Source organism: Cetorhinus maximus, chromosome 25 (genome assembly GCF_964194155.1).
Source record: "Cetorhinus maximus chromosome 25, sCetMax3.hap1.1, whole genome shotgun sequence".
Lineage (NCBI taxonomy): Eukaryota > Metazoa > Chordata > Chondrichthyes > Lamniformes > Cetorhinidae > Cetorhinus > Cetorhinus maximus.
Genome location: NC_135903.1, coordinates 27,490,906 through 27,517,443, shown reverse-complemented (window position 1 = coordinate 27,517,443; position 26,538 = coordinate 27,490,906). Strand labels below are relative to the sequence as shown.

The following is a 26,538-nucleotide window of genomic DNA, read 5'->3' as shown; positions in this document are numbered from 1 at the left end:
GACTTCATCTGATAAAACAAAAATCCCTGCTCCTGTGTCTAGTTTAAACTCTGTGGGGTGTCTTTCACTTCATGGTTCACAATCCAATACTTGTTTTCAGTATCATTTACCTCCCCCAAGAAGGTTAGTTCCTTTGCTTGTGGTTCTTCCGCTTCTTGTATGTGGCTCTGTTTTAAAATGTTCTCCCTCTTTTTATAGGCTGTCAGCATTTTCGAGCAGCCAATAGTTTTGAAATGGCATTTTTCCACAGTTGTGGCATTCTACCCCACCCCGCGCCCCTCCACACTGGACATTGTTCACTCTTGTGTGGTTTATTCCCGCCAAACCAAAGACATTTCAAAATGGCAGCCGGTGCTCTTTTTCTCATATTGGCATGGGGCTTTGGCATGCTCTCTCTTTTATGGCCTACAAACTGAATGTTCTCACTCAATCTTTTCTATGGGACCTCTCCTTCCCCGCGAACAAGTGTCCAATTCCGTTTCCTGAGTTCTGTTTGCCTCGCAATCTATACTGCTTTTCCTCATGTTAAATCCTCTCTTGTCTATAAGAGATCTGATAATGCTTCCTCTAGGACCCCGACTACGATCCTGTCATGAATCAGCTCACCCTTTTAAGGTTCCATAATCACAGCCAATGGACATTGTTGATGAACAGATCCATACTTTTGCCTGGTCTTTCCTTTCTTATATTAAACTTAGCCCTCTATTATTAAATTCTGACAGTTGCTGCAATAAGAAGTCTCATCAACCTCCTGCCTTGCTATCATGTCGTCAGCAAAAAAATGCTACCGCATAAAGTTATGTACTAACCCGGCCTTTCTGATGTTTTTTTTGTCCAATCCTGAAGCAGTTCTGTACCTTGTGAACCTTTATCTCCAGTTGTCCCAGTTCTGGGCCTGTTGCAAGCCTTCTGCACTCTGAAATGGTTCTGCGAGCGGTAGCGTGGATTCCATGCTTCTGCTGAGCCCTGGAATCGTTCCTGCTTTTATGCTGCTGCTTCGGGCCTGCCAGTCTCTGGGTCTGTGTCTCAGTTTGCATCTGCTGCTCCCACTATGTTCCGATGTCTCGGCGAGCCTTAATTTTTTTTGTGTTCTTGCTTCGAGGACCTCTTTACTTGCCAGCCCTCTATCTTCTTTTTAATGTTTACTGGGTTTGTTACTCGCTGCCACCATGTTTCATTGTGTGATCATGGTCTAGGCAGGGGTTTGGGGATTATATATTCTCCCAAAGTATACTCTTTGAGCCTGTAGTTTTTCAAAACCATTACTCTTAATTTAAAGCAAGTGTTTACACATTTGGACCTCTACACAAGATTGAAGCTTCTCCTCCTTCCCGATCTCTCTTATTTCTCAGATATTGATCTGACATCATCATTACATCAAAATCAGAAGCAAACATGATGCTAACCCTTTACTCTGCACTCACTGCTGACAGTGTCAAAAGGTCTTGGTCAGGTCACGTTCTGTTCCAGGCATTTCTCCTAGAGCTGTCTAACTGCAAACACCATTATCAGTGCACTGTAAACGCTTACCAGATCCCAATATATAGGTTCTCCAGTCATTAAGCTGTCAGTATCCCAATCATTTTAATTGATTCCATCTCACAATACAATGGGAAAATCCAGATACAAGAGGTCAAAAATTACAATATATGAAAAAAATACCAATCTTTAAAGTTTACCAATTATTCAGCAGTGAAAAGAACTTGCAAAACTCTCCTGACATTGTACAGCTAGTTGTGTCAATTGTAGCACCCACAACAGCATGCAAACTCAGGCAATTTGATGTAGATTTGGCAATGAGCCTCCAACAAACATGCAAAAAGTCTAAATCGATTTGCTCACAATAGGATCCCAATCTATTAAATGCCCTGACTGCTTCATGAATAAAGGAAAAAAACAATTGGGAAAGAAATGCTTAACCATGCAAGCAGTCAGAACTGCTGTCAAATGTGTCTTCGGGTAATGAAATGTCATTCAAACTTTGTGGATATCAAGTGAAGCTACATGATACAAACTAAATTTTAGAGGTAACTACTTGAAGACTTTAATTTGGGAACATGTTACATTGTAGTTGACAGACGCAATAAAAAAAGTTGTCTCTTTTATTTTGCTTTCCTGCTAAATGCTATTATGCCAAAACACAACTGGTCCTATGATTCTTCAGTAAAAGCAAATAGCTTCCTTGAACTAAGGTTTTCTTCCAAAAACACTTTCCCTCAACATAATTGTGATTTCTCTAGAGTAACTTTTCACCAAGAAGGTGTGTCACTTGTTGTCAATGACACAACCACAAGCAGCTTCAGATGTACCACAAAACAAGTGTAAAATATAGCAACTATAGACTATAGTAATTACAGTCAGTCTTCTGAATGTTGGCCTTCAAGCACAAGATCAAAAGGTTAATGAAAAATTGATTACCGTGCTGACATAGCTTAGAAAGCTGCCATCAGATGAAGGCTTTTTCTGCCTTTAAACATCAGTCTCCAGTATGGCCTTGGAACATTTAAAATATGTATTTAATGCAGTTATAATGATTTATATTTTAATATTTTGTTTTGGTCTGAGCTCCAGGTCAAGCTAGGCTGAGATGAAGTGGCAGGCAGGGAACTGTAGTTAGCCTCAGTATGGGTGAGTTTGGGCCAGCAAAATGCCTGAGGGAAGACATCAGCAAGGTTCCTGCTGCCTGGTGATTCTTGTGGGATAATGTAAATTTTGACAGGATTGGGCTCAGCTGCATGTAATCCTCCACCTCCCTCAATGTTAATAGAATCCAAGCCAGTTGCTGAAGTCAAAAAACCAAGACACAGTTTTCCTTTACTGAGGATTCATTGACTTTGTGCCATCTCACAGCTCTCCCCCCATACCCAGTGTCGCAGCTGTCCCCTATTTATACTCTTTTGAGTACCAATGAGCTAAGAAAATTAATCAAATTAACCAATTTAAACAAATTGGCAGCTCCTCATAAGGCCACTGAAACGGAGGAAAAAATTTAAAGGAACCTTTCCAAATTAAATCAAAATGTCATTTTGGGGGCTAATGATGCACTCTAGCCCTCACAGTTCCAGAAGTTGTCCTCTATTTATTTTATTTATTTTTTTTTTACAAGATTTTTTTATTTATTTTTTAATATTTATTTTACAATAGCCATTTTCTCTCATTATTTACACCTCGTGTCCCCCATAGAACCTGGAGAGGAAATCTGTGGGTCGGGGTATTTCTGTTTCATGGAAGTAACGCATGATGTGTGTCCGCTGCTTCCACACTTTAATAGTTTCTTCAAGATCCATTTTACCCTTAATCACCAGCAAGTCGATAATCCGGGGGTCAGTTATGTGGGCATTTTTCATGAACATTTCCCGTACTTTTTCCCGTCCCTGTTTCACTGTGATATCCAGGTAGAATTTATGTATGGTGTTGGGCACCTCCCGGTACCAGGCCCGGTAAAGCTCCCGCACCCGACGCTTGGCTTCGCTCTGGTTCCGGGACAGAAAAGGCTTCACCGCCTTGACCGAACCCACCACACGGGCGCCCCCAGCAGACTCCGCCATCTTCAGCCGAGCCGGCAGGGCCAGCATCCTCTATTTATATGTGCTCAAAGTGCATAATGAAACAATGCCCTTCACCTGTGTATCCTAACAATATAATTAACATACTCAGCACCCCTCCAACCAGACACTAATGCCAACCATATCCATTTTGCCCATTCAGCACTCAATCTGTGTGCCAGAGCGAGCAAATTAAAACCAAGGTCTCTTCACCCTAACTCAGTGCTACCACTACCCAAATCCTTGTTATGAATGCTTCACACTGTGAGAATTCTGTTGGCATAAGGACCTCCTGCCCCATTATACAACGGCTGGAATCACTTATAGCAACATGTTTGAACAGGAAATCCAGAACATTCATCAGGAGAGAGAGCTGGGTGGATGTTGGAAACAACATTTTTAAATGGTGGGGGGGGGGCGCGCGCAGGGTTGGGTGGTGGGGGTGGTGGGCGTGGACAGGCAAAGGAGGAAAAACTAGAAGTTATTCTCTGGGGGTTCACAAATATCCCCATCTTCAATGATGGGGAAGCCCAGCACATCAGTGCAAAAGATAAGGCTGAAGATTGTTGCGAATGTTGCTGAGACATTCGCAACAATCTTCAGCCTGAAATGCCAAGTGGATGATCCACCTTGGCCTCCTCCTCCGGAGGACCCCAGCATCACAGATGCCAGTCCTCTGTCAATTCAATTCACTCCACGTGACATCAAAAAATGGCTGAAGGCACTGGATACTGCAAAGGCTATGTACCCTGACAATATTCTGGGCAATATTACTGAAGACTTGTGCTCCAGATTTTGTCGCGCCCCTAGCCTAGCTGTTCCAGTACAGCTACAACACTGGCATCTAACCGGCAATGTGGAAAATTGCCCAAGTATGTCCTGCACACAAAAAGCAGAATAACTCCAACTCAGACAATTACTGCCCCTTCAGTCTACTCTCCATCGTCAGTAAAGGGATGGATGGGGTCATTAACGGTGCTATTAAGCAGCGCTTGCTTAGCAATAACCTGCTCATTGGCGCTTAGTTTGGATTCCACCTGGGCCACTAAGCTCCTGACCTTATTACAGCTTGGTTCAGAGGTGAGGTAACAGTGACTGGCCTGACATCAAGGCAGCATTTGACTGAGTGTGGCATCAAGGAGAGCTAGCAAAACTGAAGTCAATGGGAATCAGGAGAAAAATTCTCCACTGGTTGGGGTCATAACTAGCACAAAGGATGACGGTTGTGGTTGTTTGAGGTCAACTATCTCAGTTCCAGGACATCATTGCAGGTGTTCCTCAGGGTAGTGTCCTCGGCCCAACCATCTTCAGCTGCTTCATCAATGACCTTCCTTCCATCATAAGGTCAGAAGTGGGATGTTCGCTGATGATTGCACAATGTTCAGCACCATTCGTGACTCCTCAGATACTGAAGCTGTCCACGTTCAAATGCAGCAAGGCCTGGATAATATCCAGGCTTGGGCTGACAAGTGGCAAGTAACATTCGTGCCATACAAGTGCCAGGTAATGGCAATCTCCAACAAGAGAGAATCTCACCTTCACAAGTCAGGAGTGTGATGGAATACTCTCCACTTGCTTGGATGATTGCAGCTCCAACAACATTCAAGAAGCTTGACACCATACAGGACAAAGCAGCCCGCTTGATTGGCACCACACCCACAAACATTCACTCCCTCCACCACTGAATGGACAAGGGTAGAAGGTACATGGGCACCACCACTTGAAAGTTCCCCTCCAAGCCACTCACCATCCTGACTTGGAACTATGTCATTCTTCCTTCACTGTCCCTGGGTCAAAATCCTGGAACTCCCTCCCTAACAACACTGTGGGTATACCTACGCCACATGGACTGCAGTGGTTCAAGAAGGCAGCTCACCACCACCTTCTCAAGGGCAATTAGGGATGGGCAATAAACGCTGGCCTAGCCAGTGACGCCCACATCCCATGAATGAATTTTAAAAAGCACAGCCTTCTATTCCCTTCGCCCTATTTAGCATCCACTGAATTGCATCTTCACTATTCACCTCAACTGCTCCATGTGGTAACAGGTTCTGCGTCATTCTCAAGGTAACGAAGCTTCCCCCAAATCCTTTATTCAATTATTAGTGACTATGACCCCTAGTTTTGGAATCTGCCACAAGTGGTAACATCTCTAACCTACTCTATCAAACCCTTTGATAATTTTAAGACTTCTATTAGCTCACACCTCAGCCTTCTCTTTTCCAGAGAAAGGAATCCCAGTTAGTTCAATAGTTCCCAATAGTTATAATCTCTCAGTTCTGTTACCATCCTTGTAAATCATTTTTGTGCCTTCTCCAGTGGCTCCATAACCTCTTTATCATGTGGTGACCAGAATTGTACATAGTACTCTAACCAAGATTCTGTATAAATTTATCAATATTTCTCTGCTCATAAATTAAACTCCTCTGGAAATGGACGCTGGTGGTTTGTTTGCATTGCTTATGACCTTGTTAACCTTCATCGTTCCATTTAATAAAGTAGAATATGGGAAGATTAGTGTATGGGGCAGCATTTGGGGTTAATATGCAGAATTCTAAATATATTGCCTGCAACCCTGGCTGAAATGACCCGACAGTGAATCAAACATGATTCAAATCTTCTACCTGGTAATTATCTTTAATTAATGAAAGACTTTGTCTCTGGGTAATTGATTGTCTGTTGATGCTGAGAGAAGGCAATTTCCAAGGAGAATCATTTCAACACCATTTGAAACCATACCAAATGAAGCAAAAAAAAAAGGAATTGAGGTGACATCTCCCTTGACCCATCCCTTGGAAAATAAATTTTATACATTCAATATTTCTACTGCCTTCAGGCCTACATGTACTTGAGGTTTGTTTTTTCCCCTATATAAAAATGAAGAGTTGTTGGGTATACCTACAGCTTAAGCTATAAGACTATGTCACATTGCAATGACTTTATTTTCATGTCATGTGGTTATAATTTGGCCTCTTCCTGAATTGTCAGAATTTTGGCAATGTCACCATTTATGGTAACTGTTGTTCAGCTTTTACTCATTTTCTAGATTGATATGAATAACTGGATAGTCTATCAAAACACTTGTTTTAGAATTGGGGAGATGAGGGGGTTGGGGGGGGTGGTGGGCGGCGGTGGAGGTTGATGCGGGGGGGGCAGGTTGATGCGGGGGGGGGAGGGGTGGCGGCTACTTTGAGCAGCTAGTACCAATGAAATCAAACCACAGCAAGACTCACTTCATTTAGGACAGTGCTTCTCAAACCTTTTGCACAGGCCACTTAGGTGGAGTAAAAGACCCGTTGGACCACCTACTGGTCCTATCCCACCTACCTTTGCTTGCCACTGTAAAATAAAACTCATTAGAATTAATAGCAAGAATAGTGCTGCTGTTAATGAGACACCAGTGATGTAACGTCTGATTCCAAGCTGGAGAGCTTCAGTCTCAAGTCGGGCTCCACGTTCAGCCAGTTCCTCTTCTTTGTCTTCAGTCTCACTACTGTTGAAAATCCCATTTCGCAGTTATGTGTTATTGGGAATGCTAGGAGGTGCTTTAAAGCTGCCAGGTCCAGGAAACTCAGACTGCGCATGGAGTCAAAAGTCCATCGAACTTTTGCCACTGAATACTAGCTTCAGTGACTTGCATTTTGAACCAGCCCATGGACCTCCTGGAGGGCCCTCACAGACCACCAGTGGACCACACTTTGAGAAACACTGCTTTAGGAGGAGAAAATTACCGGGTGAGGGAGGAGTGACAAGAAAACAGAAGTTACTTAAATTGTACTAAAATATTGAAAAAAAAGCTAGGCAGGATTTAGTTGGATATTCAATATGTGGTGATGTACTGGAAGTCCCTTATTCATTGTGCTTCATCATTACCATTACAGTGGGAAAAAAACACAGATGGTACAATTAGCTTGTATCACCAATATCAAATATTTCCAGGCTACAAGTAACTTCACGTTCCATCTGTGACAAACACATTATGGAAACTATTTCCAATTAATATTCACATTCTGAGAAAATGACATGTTTATCAGGCTTAAAGAAGAATTAAAAACGTTACCACTCAATAGCACCCTCTGGTGATCCTATTATGGATTAAGTCACAATCTTAAAAAATCTTTAGCCAGCTAATCTTTCTAATATCTATGCAACAAAAAAGTTTAGAAGTTCTGATGAGGGGAAACTAAAATTCCAATAGCAGAAAACTGGCAGTAAACCAATGATTGAAATGTTAGCTCACTGTCAAGAAGATATAATAATGTCTATAATGTTATTGGAAATTATTTTAAAATAGAGTTTAGCGGTGTGTGTGTGTGTGTGTATGTGTCTTATTTGGTTAAAGCCAGCTGGTCTAGAGGCTTTGATGTATAGAAGAGAAATAGGTTTGAAATGTTAATTAGGTAAACATGGGGGTAATTTGCATTTTTCTTTAAACAAACTAGTCTACTTGGATTCAAAGAGAGGGAGTGAAATATTACACTTAACCAGGTGAATCTCAGAATGAGTGTGTTTGTTTATTTTTCCCAAGGATTACTAATAAAGTAGGTATTATGAAAGGGTCTTATTATTAGAACAGGTAAAGTTCAAAATACATAGTGATACAATGAAAATTTCTATTCAAAGAGGAAAATGTTTATAAAGGAAGAGAAGGCTGTTGGTAAAAGGAGAGGGATTCTAAGATCTAAAGCCTTAGGCCGCAGTCTGCAAGGACCCAGAGCTGAAAGAAACTAATTTTGAATGTGACTTCCAGAATGTGCTTTGCCGGGGGTATGTTTAAACTGTGTTTTTTTCAGTTGCCTTAACGGAGGTGTAACCAGGAGTCAGATTAATTAGGGGAATTTTGTAGTAATAGCAGTAATTTTGTAGACATATGTATGTGCTTACAACCTTTGTTATATTAATAAATGTTTAATATAGGTTTATAAAATTGTCTTGAGACTCGGTGGTCTTATTACTACTGAATTCAAAGCCTACATCGCGAAACATACAAATTGCAAAATTGGTTATGACAGTTGTTTTAAGTTTCATTCTGGGATTTGAGCAGCTCAGCATTTACCATCGGCTGTGTCATAACACTTACAACTACAATTTGAAATATATAGCAAAAGATAGAGTTAGTATTTTTCAAATACGCATCTTAGTTATAATTGGTTAGTCCAACTGTGCATCAATTGCCGGCGATAGCAATCTCGGTCATAGGATATAGTCAAATTGGGCCAATTAAGAAATATTTTTATAGAAATGCTGCTAAAATGTCATTGTATGTCAACAACCTGGAACCAAGCTCTTGGAGACAAGTTTGTGAACTCATATTTGCCAATGTGTTAAGTCAGTGTTTCCAAACTTTTTCTGATGTGACCCCGGGCAGAATTCTTTGCTTGGCGTGCGGGCACGTGCCTGACATGCTCAAGCGTAAAAAAACACATGGTGACTTTGGGTGAGCATCCCGATGTCATCACGCACTTGCGCAATATTTGGTCAGCAGGCGCAAGCCGGAGTCACAGCCGCCCCCGTCATCAATTACAAGACCAGTTAAGGCCATTGAAAAGGCAATTAAGCTGTATTTTACAATGCATGTGCAATTTCACGCTCATCGCATGGGCAAAACGGGCAGGCGGGCAGCCAACAATTTCAAAAACCTCATCCAAGGGCAGGATAAAAAGAACCAGTGTGAGTAGTGAGTAGTTTTGGAGATAGTTTGCTGCTGGTTGCTTCTCGGCACTTGGCAGCTTCATCTCATTCGGGGCTTCATCGTTAGCATTTCCAGGCTTCATTTCAGGACTTATTGGTGTCTCCAAGACCCCCGGAGGATTCAGACCATGTCGGCTCTTCCAGGTATCAGACAGTCTTCCCTTACCCTGGTAAAGGAGATTGTGGTTTCCGCTGGTGGCACCTCCTCTGAGGAAGAGAGGGGACCCAACGCAGCTTCCAGGGGAAGGGCCTGTGGGAGGAGGGGCGCAGACATCAGGGGCTCAGGGCCAGCAGGAAGTCCAAGGCGGAAGAGGCCGCAGAAGATGCCACTATCCTGCTACCAGGATTTACAGGCAGCTATACAGCTACCTCTATGTCTCAGGTGCAATGCCGAAGGAGGCCCCGCCTCTCCAGGGGGGCCATGACTTCCATTTGTCAGATGATAGGGCCTGAGATTAGTTCCGACTGTGTAGGTACACACCCCATGCTAGTAGCTCTGAAGGTCACAGTGGCCCTCAACCTCCATGCTTCTGGCTCTTTCCAGGGGTCAGTGGGGAATCTGTGTGGAGTCTCCCAATCAGCTGACCACAGTTGCATCAAGCTGGTGACAGAAGCTCTGTTCAGGCGGGTACTGACCTTTATTCTTTACCGTACAGACAGGGCCAGCCAGGCTGAGCGAGCTAGGGGCTTGGCAGCGATTGCAGGGTTCCCCCTTGTCCAGGGTGCCATCAACTGCACACCTGGCCATTGAGGTGCCAGCCAGTCAACTGGGTGCCTTCATCAACAGGAAGGGATTCCACTCTATGAACGTGCATAGTGTGTGACCATAGGATACATATTCTGCAAGTCTGTACAAGGTACCCTGGCAGCTCCCATGACACTTACATCCTCAGATACCCCCAGGTGCCAAGGCTCTTCAGTGCTCCAGCCCGACTGGATGGATGGCTACTGGGTGGCAAGGGCTATCCGTTGAAGAGGTAGTTCATGACGTCTCTCCACCACCCAAGAACAGATGCCAGAGCAGCATTACAGTAGCAGTCATGCCTCCACAAGGGCGATGGTAGAGAGGGCCATAGGTCTTCTCAAGATGCGCTTCCGATGCCTGGACCATTCAGGGGGTGCACTACAATACCCCCGCCAGAGCGGGTGTCACTGATAGTGGTTGTATGCTGCGCTCTGCACAATCTGGCACTGGCGAGGGGGGACCCACTGGAGGAAGAGGATCTTGATGCAGCTGCACTGGCCACAGTTGATGAATCCAGTGGTGAGTCAGAAGAAGAGCACAGTGGGGAGAACGCTGAGGGTGTGGAACCAGACCTCGGTAACCTCCAGGGAGACAGGGACACCAGGGATGCCTTGATCCAACGCTCCTTCAGCCAGGCTACCAAAGATCTGCTTCTACCTCATGCCAGGGCTGCTGCCTCCATCCTGGATGTCTGAAATGACCCTTTCAATAAGCCTGTGCAATAAAATATCGAGCCACTCACGTCCAGCATTACATACCGGCGTACCCTGCACTGGAAAGAAAAAAGGTAAAGCATACTCAGACCATCAGAACCAAAGCAAATTTAATGTTATTGTCACATTGTTACCATTACTGGTGTTGATGTCCACACCAGAAGACATAAAAACCAAACATAAATGAACAGAAAATCACCCGTGAAGTGTCCCTCTTGAGCTCATGGTGCCTTTATCTTACGTTTCCGAATGCTTTGTCTTGGTGCACCCCTCCTCACTGACACCGTATTGGAGGCAGCCGGCTCACTCTGCTGTCCTGTTGGCCTTGATGACCTTGGCAGTTGTCCTCTGGCCTGTGGAGCCTGTGCTGGCCCCGCCTGGGAGGGAGCGGCCAGTGCCACGGCTGGCATCTCCCCAGTCACCGCAGCCTCGTCAGAAGCAATGGTCACTGGTGGAGGGGCAGAGGAGCTGCTGCTGCCATTATCCAGAGCGCCCTGAGAGGAGCCCACAGAGACAACAAGCAGCTCATGCACCAACATGAGGTCGTTCTGGACCTCCCTGCTCACTATTGATGGACGGGCACCTAGTTGGGATACTGGGTGCCTCCTCCATCTCACACACTGGCACTGACCACCTGAGGTCATTGCCTATGTGAGGGCTTGAAGGTCTGAGCACAACCCCAGGAACCCCTCATTCTGTCCCTGGAGCTGCCTCTCCATGAGAGTCACCAGTCTCTCAGTGGAGGAGGCAGTGCGCTTGGCCATGAAGGTCAATGCAGTGCTCATGCTCCGCATGGACCACTCCACAATGGAGATCATGGCATGCAAACTCTCATGAAAATCTGTCAGATCCTCCTGCACATCCCGCTGGACATCCAGCATCTGCAGCAAAATGCACGACTCCAGAGGCTCATCATCTGTCTTTGACTGAGCATTGTCCTAGTGCCCAGCAGTCCTCCGACTGCCAGCACCCTGGGCACTCTCTGCCTCCGCCTGCACCTCAAGTGAGTGTGAATTGCCCTCAGCAATGTGCACCAACATTCTAGTCTCTGATCTAATGCGCACTGAGGAGCTGGTATCTGCGCTGGTGCCTGCTTCAGAGAGCGGGTATGACGCAGGTGCAAATGAAGCCCGTTGGTCCTTCAGTGTCAGGGATGGCCCTTCGGGGTCCAGAGAGCGAGTGCGTGCTGGTGAATCTAAAAGGGAGAACAAGGATATGTCATTAGTTTAAATCATCACACTGTCACTGTACATGCCAGGTACCCTGGTGAGACAGAGAACCGCATCATGGTGCCATCATCTTTCAATGGTCGATGGGGACTCCAGGTTTGAGACACCCATCAACAAAGAGACTACACTAGAATGGTTGCACAATCTGAAACTCTCAACTCTTTGCATAGCACTCTTACCTTCATCTGGCACCCCTGCCTCTCCACTCCTGGTTTCATGTGCAGCGTGCCAGCTCTCCAGCTCAAGGGCGTCCTGTTCGAACCTGGTGAGCAGCAGCAGGTTAGGTGGGGCCTACGCCTGTGCGTGACCCCTTTAATTGTTTATGGTTTGTCTTCTCCTGAAAGGACAGAGGAGCATTGATTAGTCCACTCTCTACCTGCAGCGCCATTGCAGCCTGGCCAACCCCAGCTGAGGGGCACCTCACAAGGCACACCCAAGTCGTGGTCCTCAAGCCACAAGGCACTCAGTCCAAGCAGCCAGGGCTCACCCCCTTGGCCAGCTCCGGCGCCATTGACAGTTGGCACTCAGACTTGACGGCCAGACCTTAACACTTCTGCACACTGACCGGTGCCAACATGGTACTCACCCTTCCTGAGCGCAGCAGGTTCCTGCTCTTCCGGCACGACACCCATGTGTGCCACACCACGGCATGGCTGCTAACCAGCGCTGCCACCTCTTCCCATGCCCTCTTCGTGACGTGCAGTGGCCTCCTCCTCCCATCTCTGGGGACAAGGGTGTCCCTCCTGGCAGCCACCTCCTCCAGGAGGACCGCGAGGCACTCATCCAAAAAGGGGGGGGGGGGGCCCGAGTGCCCACCTGACCTGCCCTCCCGCCTGGCGTCTCCAGCCGCACTCGACTCCATCACTTTGCTAACGCCAAGCAGGCATTCTTCCGTGACAGCCTTCCAGGGGCTGCCTGGGCCATTTTTAAACTGGCTGCTGGGTCACCATTGGACCCGGCAGCCATCAGGCCCCCAACCCGCTCGGCCCTTCCCGACTAGCAGGGGAGCCGCGGGTAAAATTCAGGCCCCCATTTTAATGCCCGTCACTACACCCCCCCCCACCTCCCGCCCCATGAATTAGACTTTGTGTGACCTAGGAGTTAAAATCTAGGACTGGGGGTGCATTGGGGTTTAGAGAGCTGTTGGGCAGGTTGGTGCTGTTTTTCGGGGTGGGATTTGAAAGTTGATGAGCAGGTTGGTGGTGGGGGTGCGGGGGGAGTTGGAGAGTTGTTGAGCAGGTTGGTGATGGGGGGAGGGTCGGGGGTAGTTTGAGAGCTGTTGAGGTTGGTGCTGGGGGGTGGGGGCAGTTGTTTGCTCTAAAGAAAGCAAAGATCCACCTTTCTACAGGGTATGGCTGTAGCAGCAATCAGGCCTCCGAGAACAGACAATTAAGTCATGCCCACTGACAGGCAAAAAAAACAGGAACATTTAAAGGGACCTCGCAGCTGTCAAAACGCAGTCCGAACTTGACGGCCGTCATTGCAGCCTCAGAGCTTGTGACTCCAGATCACAGTTTGGGAACCCGCATGTTAAGTATTTTGATCGAGTCGTCATTTCTTAAAAAGCTGTGAAAGTACTGAGTGAAGTTTTGAGTGAAGGGAGATAGGGGAACATGGAAGACAATCTTTGAATTCAAATGGGATAGATACAGGCAACTAGGAAGAAAGTTAGCAACTGATAGGTGAATGAAGGGACATGGAGGAAAATGTTACAGTCTGCTCTGACCAGTTTCTGACTGGAATTAAACTAAGTACCTAAAAGTTGGCTGGATGCTATGAATCAAAGCTTTAAGAAATGGACTAAGATAAGTATTTTCCAAATGGTGATGTTTCAATGTGAAAAGACTTCCTTTTCCCAATAAGTTGTTTGACATTCAGCTTTCTTGCATTCAACCAAGTTGGCACCGTTAAATGTTATCAGTAAGGGCACACGGCAGGGTTATCCGCACCCACCCGCCGCCGCGATCTTCTGGTCCCGCTACAGGTCTATGGGCTTCTGGCCGGGGCACCGCCTTGCCCGCGGAGGGTCCCACCCACGATGGTGCCGGAAAATCCCGGCCACTGCCTTTGTCTTTACTAAGACAAAAGATGTAGGTGGTGGGGACTGGAATATTTTGCCCTTTACTGTGCCATTATCAAGCTCTTGGGAGATGGAGTACAGTTCAGATCTTAAACGGATCGATCACCGCTGCCTCAACATAATGTCACTCTGTTCTCAATAAAAGTGTGGCACTTACCTTTCCTATCATAACCAACTGCAGCCCTGCTGAACGAAGGTTGCAAATCATTGCTGAACTACGGATGGTTTTGTGGTGCGGTCAGCCTTATTTATTACCCTTACAGAAAAGCTTTGCACCCCATCAATTCGAGCAGAGTTAAATCTGGATTGCCAACCACACTATTTTGAAATAAAAACAGAAAATGCTGGAAATACTCAGCAGGTCAGGCAGCATCTATGGAGAGACAAACAGGGTTTACGTTTCAGGTCGAGGACTTTTCATTAGAGCTCAAGAGCATTGACCTGAAATGTTAACTCTTGTTTCTCACTCCACAGATACCACCTGACCTGCTGAGTATTTCTAGCACTTTCTCTTTTAGTTTCAGATTTCCAGCATATGTAGTATTTTGCTTTGGTAATGCTATTTTAAACCATATATTTGGAAACTAACTAAACATTTAATCGATTTTCTCTGTCAAGATTTATTACATTTCTGAGATTCAAATCATTGAGATCAGGTTTTAAATAGACTAGTTTGAAAGTTGGAGACACTACTCAATAATATCAATTATGCAACAACCACTTTGAATACAGAACATTGGCTATCCCTCCAATTCACCCTCCAAGAGGTGATTTATCCCACTTGGCACCTCTCTCTGATGACAGAGTTGTGATTACGAACTTCTTGTGACCTCAGATAATAAAAAAGCATAATGCATTAGAGTACCTATGTGACACCCTGTTTATAACACATTTCATTTTTCAGATCAGATCAGATCACGATGGTCATCTTTATGTGCGTCATTTGTTAAGGCTTTAATGAAATAAGTCAGTGAAGCACAGCAAGGCTTTAATATGTTTAAAGTGATGAAAGCTGAATGGACGTCATCGTTTTTTCATTACATCTAAAATGATGTTATGTTTCAAGGAGTTATGAAGTTCTGTCTGTATTTCTGAGATTGCAGCAATATATTCAAAGCATGTACAGTTAGTTTTAGTCGACGAACTTCTGATTGTAAATTGCATTCAGAATGAAAGAGAGATTCAGAACAGGTGCAAATAAATCTCTTCATTCCTTCACATTAAAGTATCAAGGGCAGAATTTCCCCAGGGCATTGGAGGCAGGTTTGGGAAGGAGCAGGGTGGGAAACTCTGGAATATGACGTCAGGTCAGGATCCCAAAGTGAACACATCCTCCTCTGGCTTTCCCCAGAGTGGCACTGAAGGTGAGCTGGGAATGTCCTTGGAGCTGTCAGTTAAGTAACTAAGACATTGTTGAGGTTATTCAGAAGCCCACCTTGAATTACTTCAGCCTCAAATCTTGACATTTCCAGTCATGGAAACTGGCAATAACTCACCAGGATGACTGCACAGTGGGAAGGCTTTAATCAGAGAAACTGAAAAGCTCCAGCTATGGCCAGGTGAGAGGCTGCTGTTCAAAGTGCTTCTTCCCTCTCAGAGAGAACTCTTGATGCTTGACAGATGATTTCCAATTTCTTGGAAGACACTTCAGCTGTCCAGCACTTCACTGACCATCAGCTGTACTTGCCTGCTGCCAGCCTTCACTACAGCATTTCCACAGCGAATGGAGCTCCACATCCAACTCTGTTGAGAGTCAAGGGCAGACACCATACCACTACCAGCTACACTGGCAGCAGCAGGAGCAACATCAACTGTAGTACCAGCTGCCCTCTCTTCGGCTGCTAACCAGGTAGGTAGATACTGAGCTCCAGCTGGAAGGAGGTGAGACCCCAACACAGGGTCCATAGGCAGAGGGCCAGCTCTCTCAACATGTCTAGACTACCAGAGGCTCAGGCTCTCACACAGATCACTGCCGACACCTGCAGCCTCCTGGAATGGGACCTCCTTCCCAGTGAAGCTGAAAGATGTCTTGTCCTGAGGTGTGCTGTGCAGAGGAATGTTGTGAGAGCCAATGCTGCCACCTAAAAGTGTTATGCCAACCCCTTTTCCTGCCCTCCTAAGGTCCTGGATTCTTTTAGTGCACTGTCTCCAGGTTGCAGGGAGCACACTTCTGCTGCTGACCACCTCAGCCACTTCCACCCAAGCCTGCTTGGTTGTCCTCTTCCTCTCCACCTTGTTATTGCTCACATCACTGCAGACCCTCAGATCTCTCAACAGAGCCTTCGGGTAAGAGTGAGACAACAAGCGGGGCAGCCTTAGGTCTCCTCTCCATTCCTGTGGTTACAGCAGCTGCAGAAATCCCAGTCCTGGTGAGCTTGTCTGACCCATGCCATGACACTTTCAATTAGTTTTTTTTTCGCTGGAGGGGCTTTGGCTCTGGGTCATTGAGCTGGAGGCCTAGCTGCAGACATCAGGGAGGGGGAAAATTAACTGGACGCTTTGTTACAGGAGGTGGTCACACCCCTTAGGATAGAGTTATCTGATTTGGGCAGTGGTCAGAGACATGAAAGTGTGACTGTGAGTGAGGCAGGTATGGGGATCAAGAAGGTATAAGTGGAGGAACCTCAAACCTTGCAATTGTCCAACAGGTTCAAGATTCTTGCAGCTTGCACGGATGAAAGCAGGGGATTCAGGGTGGATGAGCAAACTGGCCATGGCATTGTGGTTCAGGAAGCCGTTCAGGCAGTGGGGTGGCTTAAATAGCAATGTAGTGGTAGTAAGGAACAGTATAGTCATTGGTATAGACACAGTTCTCAGCAGGTAAGAGTGCGGAAGGCTATGTTGCCTTCCCAGTGCCGGTGTCCGGACATCTATTCTGGGATGGAGAGGAAACTGCAGTGGGAGGAGGAATATCCAGTTGTCGTGGTCCATATAGGTACCAATGACATAGGTAGAACTAGGAAAAAGATACTGCTAAGGGATTAGGAGTAGCTAGGCATTAAATAAAAAAAGTAGAACCTCGAGGGTAATAATCTCCGGATTATTACCTGAGTCTCCAGTAAATTGGAGTAGGGCAAGTAAGATTAGAGAGTTAACTATGTGACTCAAGGATTGGTGTGGGAGAAACGAGCTTCCATTCATGGGGCATTGGCACCAGTACTGGGGCATGTGGGAGTTGTACATTGGGATGGTCTTCACCTGAACTGTGCTTGGACAAGTGTTCTGGTGAGTCATATGACTAATGTGGTAGAGAGGCCTTTAACCTAAATAGTGGGGGCATGGGATCAATTGAGGGAAGATGTGATCAATTAAACGACAGATGGCAAGGCAAGGGAACAAGGTAGTAATGAGGGAATTGACAATCTGAGTGTGGCAGGAAGCAACAGAGTGTACAAATTTCAGCATGCACCAGCAGAAGGCTAAAGATTGCAAAAATAAGAAAAAGACAGAATTGAAGGCACTCTCTGAATGCATACAGCATTCGCAACAAGGTAGATGAATTGTTGGCACAAATAGGAGTAAACAGGTATGATCTAATTGCCATCACGGAGACATGGCTGCAGGGTGACCAAGGCTGGAGAGGACGTAGGGTAGTGCTGTTAATAAAGAATGAGATCAGTACATTCGTGAGAGAGGGGATCTTAGATTGGAAGATCAAGATGTAGAATGAGTTTAGGTGGAGCTAGAAGGGGCACCTAACATTGGTAGGAATTGTTTATAGATCAGTAGTGGTAATGTAGGGCACGGTATAAATCAGGAAATTAGAGGTACATGTAACAAAGGTAGTATATCATGGGGAACTTCAATCTACATAGAAACTAGGTACACCTAATTAGCACTAATGCTGTTGAGGACAAATTCCTAGAATGTATACAAGATGATTTTCTAGAAGTTTGTTGAGAAACCAACTAGAGAACAGACTATTTTAGATCTAGTATTGTGTAATGAGAAAATGCTAGTTAATAATCATGTTGTAATGGAGCCTCTGGGAAAGAGTGACCATAATATGATGGAATTTTACATTAAGTTTGAAACTGATGTAGTTCAATCCAAAACTAGAATATTAAATCTAAACAAAGGAATCTATGAAGTATGAGGGACAAATTGGCTATGGTAGATTGGGAAACTACATTAAAAGGTATGATGGTAATTAGGTAATGGCTAGCATTTAAAGAATTAATACATGGTTTACAACACATTTACATTCCTTTGAGGCACAAAATTCAGCAGGAAAGGTGATCTAACCAGGGCTAACAAGAGGAGTTAAAGATTGTATTCGATCAAAGGAGAGGCTTATCAAGTTGCCAAACAATTAGTAAGACTGAGGACTGGGAGAATTTTAGAATTCAGCAAAGGAGGACCAAGAAACTGATGAAGAGAGAGAAAATAGACTTTGAAAGTAAATTACTGAGAAACAAAAACAGACTGTGAAAGCTTCTATAAGAATGTAAAAAGGAAAAGATTAGCAAAAACAAATGTGGGCCCATTTCAGGCAGAGACAGGAGAATGTATAATGGGGAATAGGAAAGTGCCAGAGAAACTAAACAAATACTTTGTGTCCGTCTTCATGGAGGAAGATACTAAAAACCTTTCAGGAATATTGGAGAACCAAGGGACTACTGAGAATGAGGAACTGAAAGAAATTAGTATTAGTGGAAAAAAAATGTAGTTCTGGAGAAATTAATGGGACTGAAAGTTGATAAATCCCATGGACCTGAAGATCTACACCCCACAGCATTGAGAGAGGTGGTGGAAGAAATAGTGGATGCATTGGTGGTCATCTTCCCAAATTCTATAGATTGGAACAGTTCCTGAAGATTGGAAGGTAGCAAATGTTACCCCACTATTTAAGAAAGGAGGGAGAAAGAAAATGCTTACCTACAGACCTGCAAGCCTGACATCAGTAGTCAGGAAAATTTTATAATCTATTATAAAGGATGTGATAACTGGACACCTAGAAAATAATGGTGGATTGGACAGAGTCAACATGGATTTATGAAAGGGGAAATCATGTTTTACGAACCTCAGTTTTTTAAGGGTGTAAGTAGCATAATAAATAAGGGGGAAGCAGTGAATGTAGTGTGTTTGGATTTTCAGAAGGCTTTCAATAAGGTCCCATACATGAGGTTAGTAAGCAAAAGTGGAGCACACCTGATTGGGAGTAATATACTGACATGGATTGAGAATTGGTCAATGGACAGAAAAATTTCAATTTGTAGGCGGCACAAAACTTGCAAGTATTGTGAACTGTGAAGAAGGAAAGTGATGGAATTTAAGGAGACATAGGCAGTTTGATGGAATGGACGGACACATGGGAGATGAAATTTAACGCACAGAAGTGTGAAGTGATACATTTTGGTAGGAAGAATAAAGAGAGACAATAGCAAATAGAGGATACTATTCTAAAGGGTATGTAGGAGTAGAAGGACCTGATTTGTTTGACACGTGCACAAATTGTCGAAGAAGACAGAGCAAGTTGAGAAAGTGGTTAATAAGCGTTACGGGATACTGGGCTTTATAAATAGGGACAGAGAGTACAAAAGTAAGGAAGATATGATGAACATTTATAAAGCACTGGTTCAACCTCAGGTGGGGCATTGTGTCCAATTCTGGGCACCACACTTTATGAAAGATGTGAAGGCATTAGAGAGGGCACAGAAAAGATTTACTGGAATAGTTTCAGGGATCAGTGACTTCAGTTATATGGTTGGATTGGAGAAACGGAGCTGTTTTCCTTAAAGAGAAGGTTGAGAGATTTATATTGAGGAGGTTTATAGAGGTGTTCAAAATCATGAAGGGTCTGGACAGAGTAGGGAGAAATTGGTTCCCATTGATGAAAGGGTCGAGAACCAGAGGACACCGATTTAAGGTGAGTGGCAACTGAACCAAACACAACGTGAGTGGTAACATTTTTATGCAGCATGTAGATAGTATCTGGAATGCACTGTGTGAGAGTAGGGTGGAGGCGATTTAAATAGTGGCTTTCAAAATAGAACTGGATAATTGTCTGAAGATGAAATATTTACGGGGCTGTGGAGAAAAGGCAGGGGGGTGGAGCTAGCTGAGTTGCTTTTACAGAGAGCTGGCAAAGACATTACGGGACAAATGCCCTCTTCCTGTGCTGTAACCATTTCACAATTTAATGAGATTTCTCCATTATGACTAGAACTTTTAGACGTTTTAATCTTTTTTTACATTTTATTTTCTATCTTCATCCCTTGTGCATGTCCCAATCACTTTTATTTTGCTTTTCTGTATGTAAGAAAAAAAATTACAAGTCAAAATGAAAGGGATTTAATGATTTTACTTCCTGGTTTACTTTCCGTGAGGGTACTTCAATATGATTGGCTGCTTACTCTGCTTGGTTACAGTCACTTCTGCTGGATCCATGAAGATCCACTTGCCTTGGTGCAAGATTCAAATCGATATTGGGAAAAGGGAAACACATCATTAGATTTTTGTGGGCATCTTTTTTGAGATCAGCAGGTTGCTGATGAACATAAAATTCAGCCCAGTATTCCTCTCATTGTACATTATTCCATTGCAAAGGATTAAGCATTGGATGAGCTGGGATCTGTGCCTTGGGTATTAACTGTCAATGGCAAAAAAAAAGTTATCCCCTATGTTACAAATATCTAGTTCATGGCTCGTGTGTTTTAGTACATAATCTTTAGCTTTAGGAATCAAAATCTAATGGCAGTAAATTGGAATAAATGCATTTAAAGCAAGCCTGGAGTCTATTACACTTAAAAGATGGGGTCCACGTTGACTGAAGAGGTTAATAGCTAGAAGAGAAAGAGATATAAAACAGTAGGTGGGCTTATTTAGCTAAAGAGCTAGAGCTGTGATGTCTGCAATACTTGCAGTAATGACATTCCAAAGAGATATTTTGTTTTGAGAGTTAGAACTAAAATAGTCTCATGGCATTCAGTAAATCCTGAAAGTTTGTAAAACCCATTTACTTAATCAGATAAAAGAAGAAATTGTAAATGAGTGATAATTAACCTAAAGGTTGCTTTGAGGACATCCCTGAACCAGTTATGTCATTACGGAGCTGGGTAGAGCTTGGGAAGGTTCTCTGGTTTCAATTTATCCATGTGCTTGCCAGAAAAATTAGTTGCAATTTGGACCTTGTGTGGTTTGCAGCTCACTGAGAGAAGATAGTGAAAAGTAAATAACTGTTAGATAGATAAAAGCAAAATACAGCAGATGCTGGTGATCTGAAATAAAAACAAACTGCTGGAAAAACTCAGCAGGTCTAGCAGCTATTGAAACTAAGGGGAGAATCTACAGTGGCTCTTACAGAGTCTTGTAAAGAAAGCAACAAGATTAGTTTTGAAGTGTTGAAAAGTAAACAGAACGAGGAACTGAGGCCTCCACAGTCAAGAGATAGTAAATGAAAATTTTACCTCTGAGAATAGATGGAGCTGAGAAGAATTCTCCAGGGGACTGTGGCATTACTTATGGGTGATCCCTACAGAAATATACAACTTTAAAACTGATATGTCTTATAAGAGAGTTCTTGGGGGAAGCAAGATGTAAACTGGAGTGCATAACATACATAATTAAGTTAATAGTGCGTAGCCAGAACTTTTCGCTCGTTGGGCACACGCAATCAGCTGGTCCGGGAGCGGACGGAAAATGGGACCCTAACCTCAAATCGACACCTGACCGTGAAACACACACTGAGAAAGGCTTGGCACTGCAAGTGGGGGCCCGATATCACCGTAGGTTCTGGTGAGCGCTTGCAGGGAGCTCCCTGAAGCCAGAGCTCCCCTGCAGGGAGCTGCAGACCTCCACAGAATAAACAAAACAAAAATGCTGCAAAATATGTCCATGCAGCACAATTAAGCACCTGAATGCATAAAAAGCCAGTCCCCAGATATCTCATTTTATTTTATTTGCCCGCGGAGAGTTCATCCCGCCCTGGATCGAGGTTTGAGCAAAAATGTAAAAGCCGCCTGGCCGATTGGCTCGTCCGCCAACCATAAAAGTGAACGGACCACAAAAAATCGCTTTCAATTGCCTCCTGAATGGACTTAATTGCCCCGCTTAATTGTCAGCGGATGCACTTCCAACTGCTGTGTGCGCCGGCCGAGCGAGATATTGCGCGATGAGTCTGGATGCTCACCCGATGTTATCTCCTGCTATTTTGCGGCCGGATGGGTTGGGTGCCCACCCGCAGGACTTAAAATTCTGGCCCATGTTTTACTGAATTCCTTTATATATAATAATGTTCGTGTTTTGTTAAAAAAGAGTGAAATCTTGTGGCGTAGTTCTACTGGCTAAAACAACGTGTCCGGGTTTCTCTTTAAACATTAATGGCGTCTAACCGGATCATAACACTTAGCTGGGCAAATACTTTTCCTGAATGTTTGCCCTTTAAAAGGCGCCTGTGAGTAGAATTGTTAACCAGAAATAGTTTCTTGTGAGCAAGCTGTTTATTTTGCAGTGTTTAGTGTCGGAGCAAATGGTTTCATTTGCTTTGTTATTTTCAAGAGGTCTAAGCCATTTAAAAAAAATAGATGAACAGATTGAATTTGAAATGTCAGGCTACTGAAGAAGTGACAGCAGCTGTGTGTCCTGACTTAATCTCAATATTAATTTGAATTATCTGACAATTCAGATTGAAACCATGCACAAGTAGTGCACTTTGTTTTTTTTTAAATTGTCCCATTTTAGCAAAAAGCAATTTTGAAATGAGCAGCAGCAGTAATACAGCTGGTGGTAATTGTGGAGATTGTTTGAGCTGTATCCAGAATGGCTTGATTATTGCCTTCAGTGTTGGAAAAAAATTCCCCTGTTGTATGAATGTATTTTGCACTTTTTTTTATTCTTTCATGGGATGTGGGCATCATTGGCAAGGCCAGCATTTATTGCCCATCCCTAATTGCCTTGAACGGAGCGGCTTACTAGGCCATTTCAGAGGGTGGTTAAGAGTTGAGCACATTTCACGCTGTGGGTCTGGAGTCCCATATAGGTCAGACCGGGTAAGGATAGTCAATTTCCTTAGGTGGCAGATTAGTGACAATCAATGATAGTTTCATGGTCACCATTACTGAGACTCACTTTGTATTCCAAACTGAATTTTGAAAAATTAATTAATTGAAATCAAATTCCACCAGCTGCCATGGTTAGGTTCAAATCCATGTCCCCAGGGCATTGGCCTAGTGGTCTGGATCATTGGTCCAGTGACGTTACCACTACACCTCCCTCTACCCATTTGATTGCAAAATACTTGCATTGTTTTTTCACACTGCTTTATTCCTTGTACATGGAAGAGAATTTCTATGTGTGGCACTGGGCCAGAACTAACCTAAAGAAGCTGTTATGAGTACAAGGATGGTGTCAGCACAAGATGATTTTGGTATATAGCGCATCTTGTCAATCTTCTACCACAGTCATTACCATTCGCAGAAGAAAGAAAGGCATAGCATGCATCTTTGGAGAACTGAGTTGCACCAAGGGCTAAGGTTCCTTTTCATGAATTGGCATGGCCCAGAGCAAAAGAGATCATTTGCTTTTTTTTTTAAAAAAATGCATTCTCATGATATGGACTGGCATTTATTGTCCATCTTTGCAGTTGCCCTTGAGAAGGAAGCGAATACCTTGAATCGCTGCAGTCCTTGCATTCAAAGTACTTTGTAAGTCCTGTTGGATAGGAAGTTCCAGGGTTTTGACCCAGTGACCATGCAGGAATGCTGGTGTATGTCCCAGATAGGATGGTGTGGCTTTGAAATTTGGAGGTGGTAGTCTTTCTGCGTATCTGCTGCCTTTGTCTAAGGTCAGTGCTTAGAATAACTTAATGGTTTGAAACTATTCGGTAAGGTCCCGCACATAACGCTACTTAAAAAGATAAGAGCCCATGATGTTGGGATTGTATATTAGCATGGACAGAGAATTGGCTAACTAATAGAAGACAGGGCGTTGGGATAAGGGGGGCATTTTCAGGATGACAACCTGTAACTAGTGGAGTGCCACACGGATCAGTGCTGGGGCCACAATTATTTACGATACATATTAATGACTTAGATGAGGGGAGTGAATGTACTGTCACCAAGTTTGCGGATGACACAAAAATAGGTGAGAAGGCAAGTGGTGAGGATGACACAAAGAGTCTACAGAGGGATATAGACAGGTTAAGTGATTGGGCAAAAACGTGGCAGATGGAATCTAATATGGGAAAATGTGAGGTTATGCATTTTGGCAGGAAGAATAGGGGAGCTGAATATTATTTAAATGGAGAAAGACTGAAGAAAGCTGCAGAACAGAGCGATTTGGGGGTCCTCGTTCATGAATCGCAAAAAGCTAACATACAAGTTCAGCAGGTAATAGGGAGGGCAAATGGAATGTTGGCCTTTATTTCAAAGGGAATGGAGTATAAAAATAGGGAAGTCTTGCTAAAACTATACAAGGCACTAATTAGACCACATCTAGAATACTGTGAACAGTTTTGGTCCCTTTATCTAAGGAAAGATATATTGGCATTGGAGGCAGTCCAGAGAAGGTTCACTTGGTTGATCCCAGGTATGGAAGGATGTTCTTATGAAGAGAGAATCAGAATCACAGTGCAGATGAGGCCCTTCGGCCCATCGAGTCTGCACCAACACGTGAGAAACACCTGACCTACCTACCTAATCCCATTTACCATTGGCCCATAGCCTTGAATGTTATGACGTGCCAAGTGCTCATCCAGGTACGTTTTAAAGGATGTGAGGCAACCTGCCTCCACCACCCTCCCAGGCAGTGCATTCCAGACCGTCACCACCCTCTCGGTAAAAAAGTTTTTCCTCACATTCCCCCTAAACCTTCTGCCCCTCACCTTGAACTTATGCCCCCTTGTGACTGACCCTTCAACTAAGGGGAACAGCTGCTCCCTATCCACCCTGTCCACGCCCCTCATAATCTTGTACACCTCAATCAGGTCGCCCCTCAGTCTTCTCTGCTCCAACGAAAACAACCCAAGTCTATCCAACCTCTCTTCATAACTTAAATGTTTCATCCCAGGCAACATCTTAGTGAATCTCCTCTGCACCCACTCCTTCTGAAAATGTGGCGACCAGAACTGCACACAGTACTCCAGCTGTGGCCTCACTAAGGTTCTAAACAACTCCAACATGACCTCCCTACTTTTGTAATCTATGCCTCGATTGATAAAGGCAAGTGTCCCATATGCTTTTTTCACCACCCCACTAACGTGCCCCTCCACCTTCAGAGATCTATGGACACACACGTTAAGGTCCCTCTGTTCCTCAGAACTTCCTAGTGCCATGCCATTCATTGAGAGGTTGAGTAGGTTGAGCCTGTAGTCATTGGAGTTTTGAAGAATGAGAGGTGACCTTATTGAATCATAAAAGATTCTTAGGGGGCTTGACAGGGTAGATGCTGAGAGGTTGTTTCCCCTTGTGGGAGAGTCTAGGACCAGAGGGCATAATCTCAGATAAGGGGTTGCCCATTTAAGACAGAGACAAGGAGGAATTTCTTCTCTCAGAGGGTAGTGAATCTGTGGAATTCTTTACCGCAGAGGGCTGTAGAGGCTGGGTCATTAAGTGTATTCAACACTGAGATAGGCAGATTTTTAACCAGTAAGGGAATCAAGGGTTATGGGAAAAGGCAGGAAAATGGAGTTGAGGATTATCAGATCAGCCATGGCAGATGGAATAGAATGTGGGAAAATGTGAAGTTATCCACCTTCGTAGGAAAAACAGAAATGAAGAGTATTCCTAAAATGGTGAGAGATTTTTTTTTTTTTATTCATTCATGGGATGTGGGCATCACCAGCCAGGCCAGCATTTATTACCCATCTCTAGTTGCCCCCTATCAACCACATTGCTGTGGGTCAGGAATCACATATAGCCAGATCAGGCAAGGACAGCAGATTTTCTTCCCTAAAGGACACTAGTGAACCAGATGGGTTTTTAATAACAATCAACAATGATTTCAGGGTCATCATTAGACTTTAATTCCAGATTTTTATTGAATTCAAATTCCACCATCTGTAGCGGGATTTGAACCCAGGTTCCTAGAGTATTACCCTGAGTCTCTGGATTACTCATCCAGTGACAATACCACTATGCCATCGCTTCCCCCCAAATTGACAAGGGTTGATATCCAAAGTGACCTGGGTGACCTTTTTCATTAGTAACTGATAGGTAACATGCAGATACAGCAAGAAATTAGGAAGGCAAATGGTATTGCAAGAGGATTCGAGCACAGGACTAAAGACGTCTTGCTGCAATTGTATACAGCCTTGGTAAGACCACACCTGGAGTACTGTGTACAGTTTTGGTCTCCTTACCTAAGGAAGGATATACTTGTTATTGAGGGAGTGAAACAAAGCTTCCGTGGATGGTGGGATTGTTCCATGAGGAGAGATGGAGAAGGCTGTGCCTTTTTTCTTTAGAAGGGTGAGAGGTGGCCTCATTGAAGTGTACAAAATTCTTACAGGGCTCAACGATAGGTGCAGAAAGCATGTTTCACCAAACTGGGGGTTAGGGGGGAGGGGGTCTAGAACCAGCGGAAACAGTCTCAGAAT

The 26,538-nt window shown here is 44.3% G+C and overlaps 1 protein-coding gene and 1 pseudogene across 5 annotated transcripts in view; both read right to left on the bottom strand.

Annotated features, from left to right (window-relative positions):
- Nucleotides 1-26,538, bottom strand: part of LOC144667987 (MAGUK p55 subfamily member 2-like) — a 645,437-nt gene that overhangs the window by 389,272 nt on the left and 229,627 nt on the right. The window lies entirely within an intron of this gene.
- On the bottom strand, nt 3,108-3,568 carry LOC144667741 (NADH dehydrogenase [ubiquinone] 1 alpha subcomplex subunit 6 pseudogene; annotated as a pseudogene).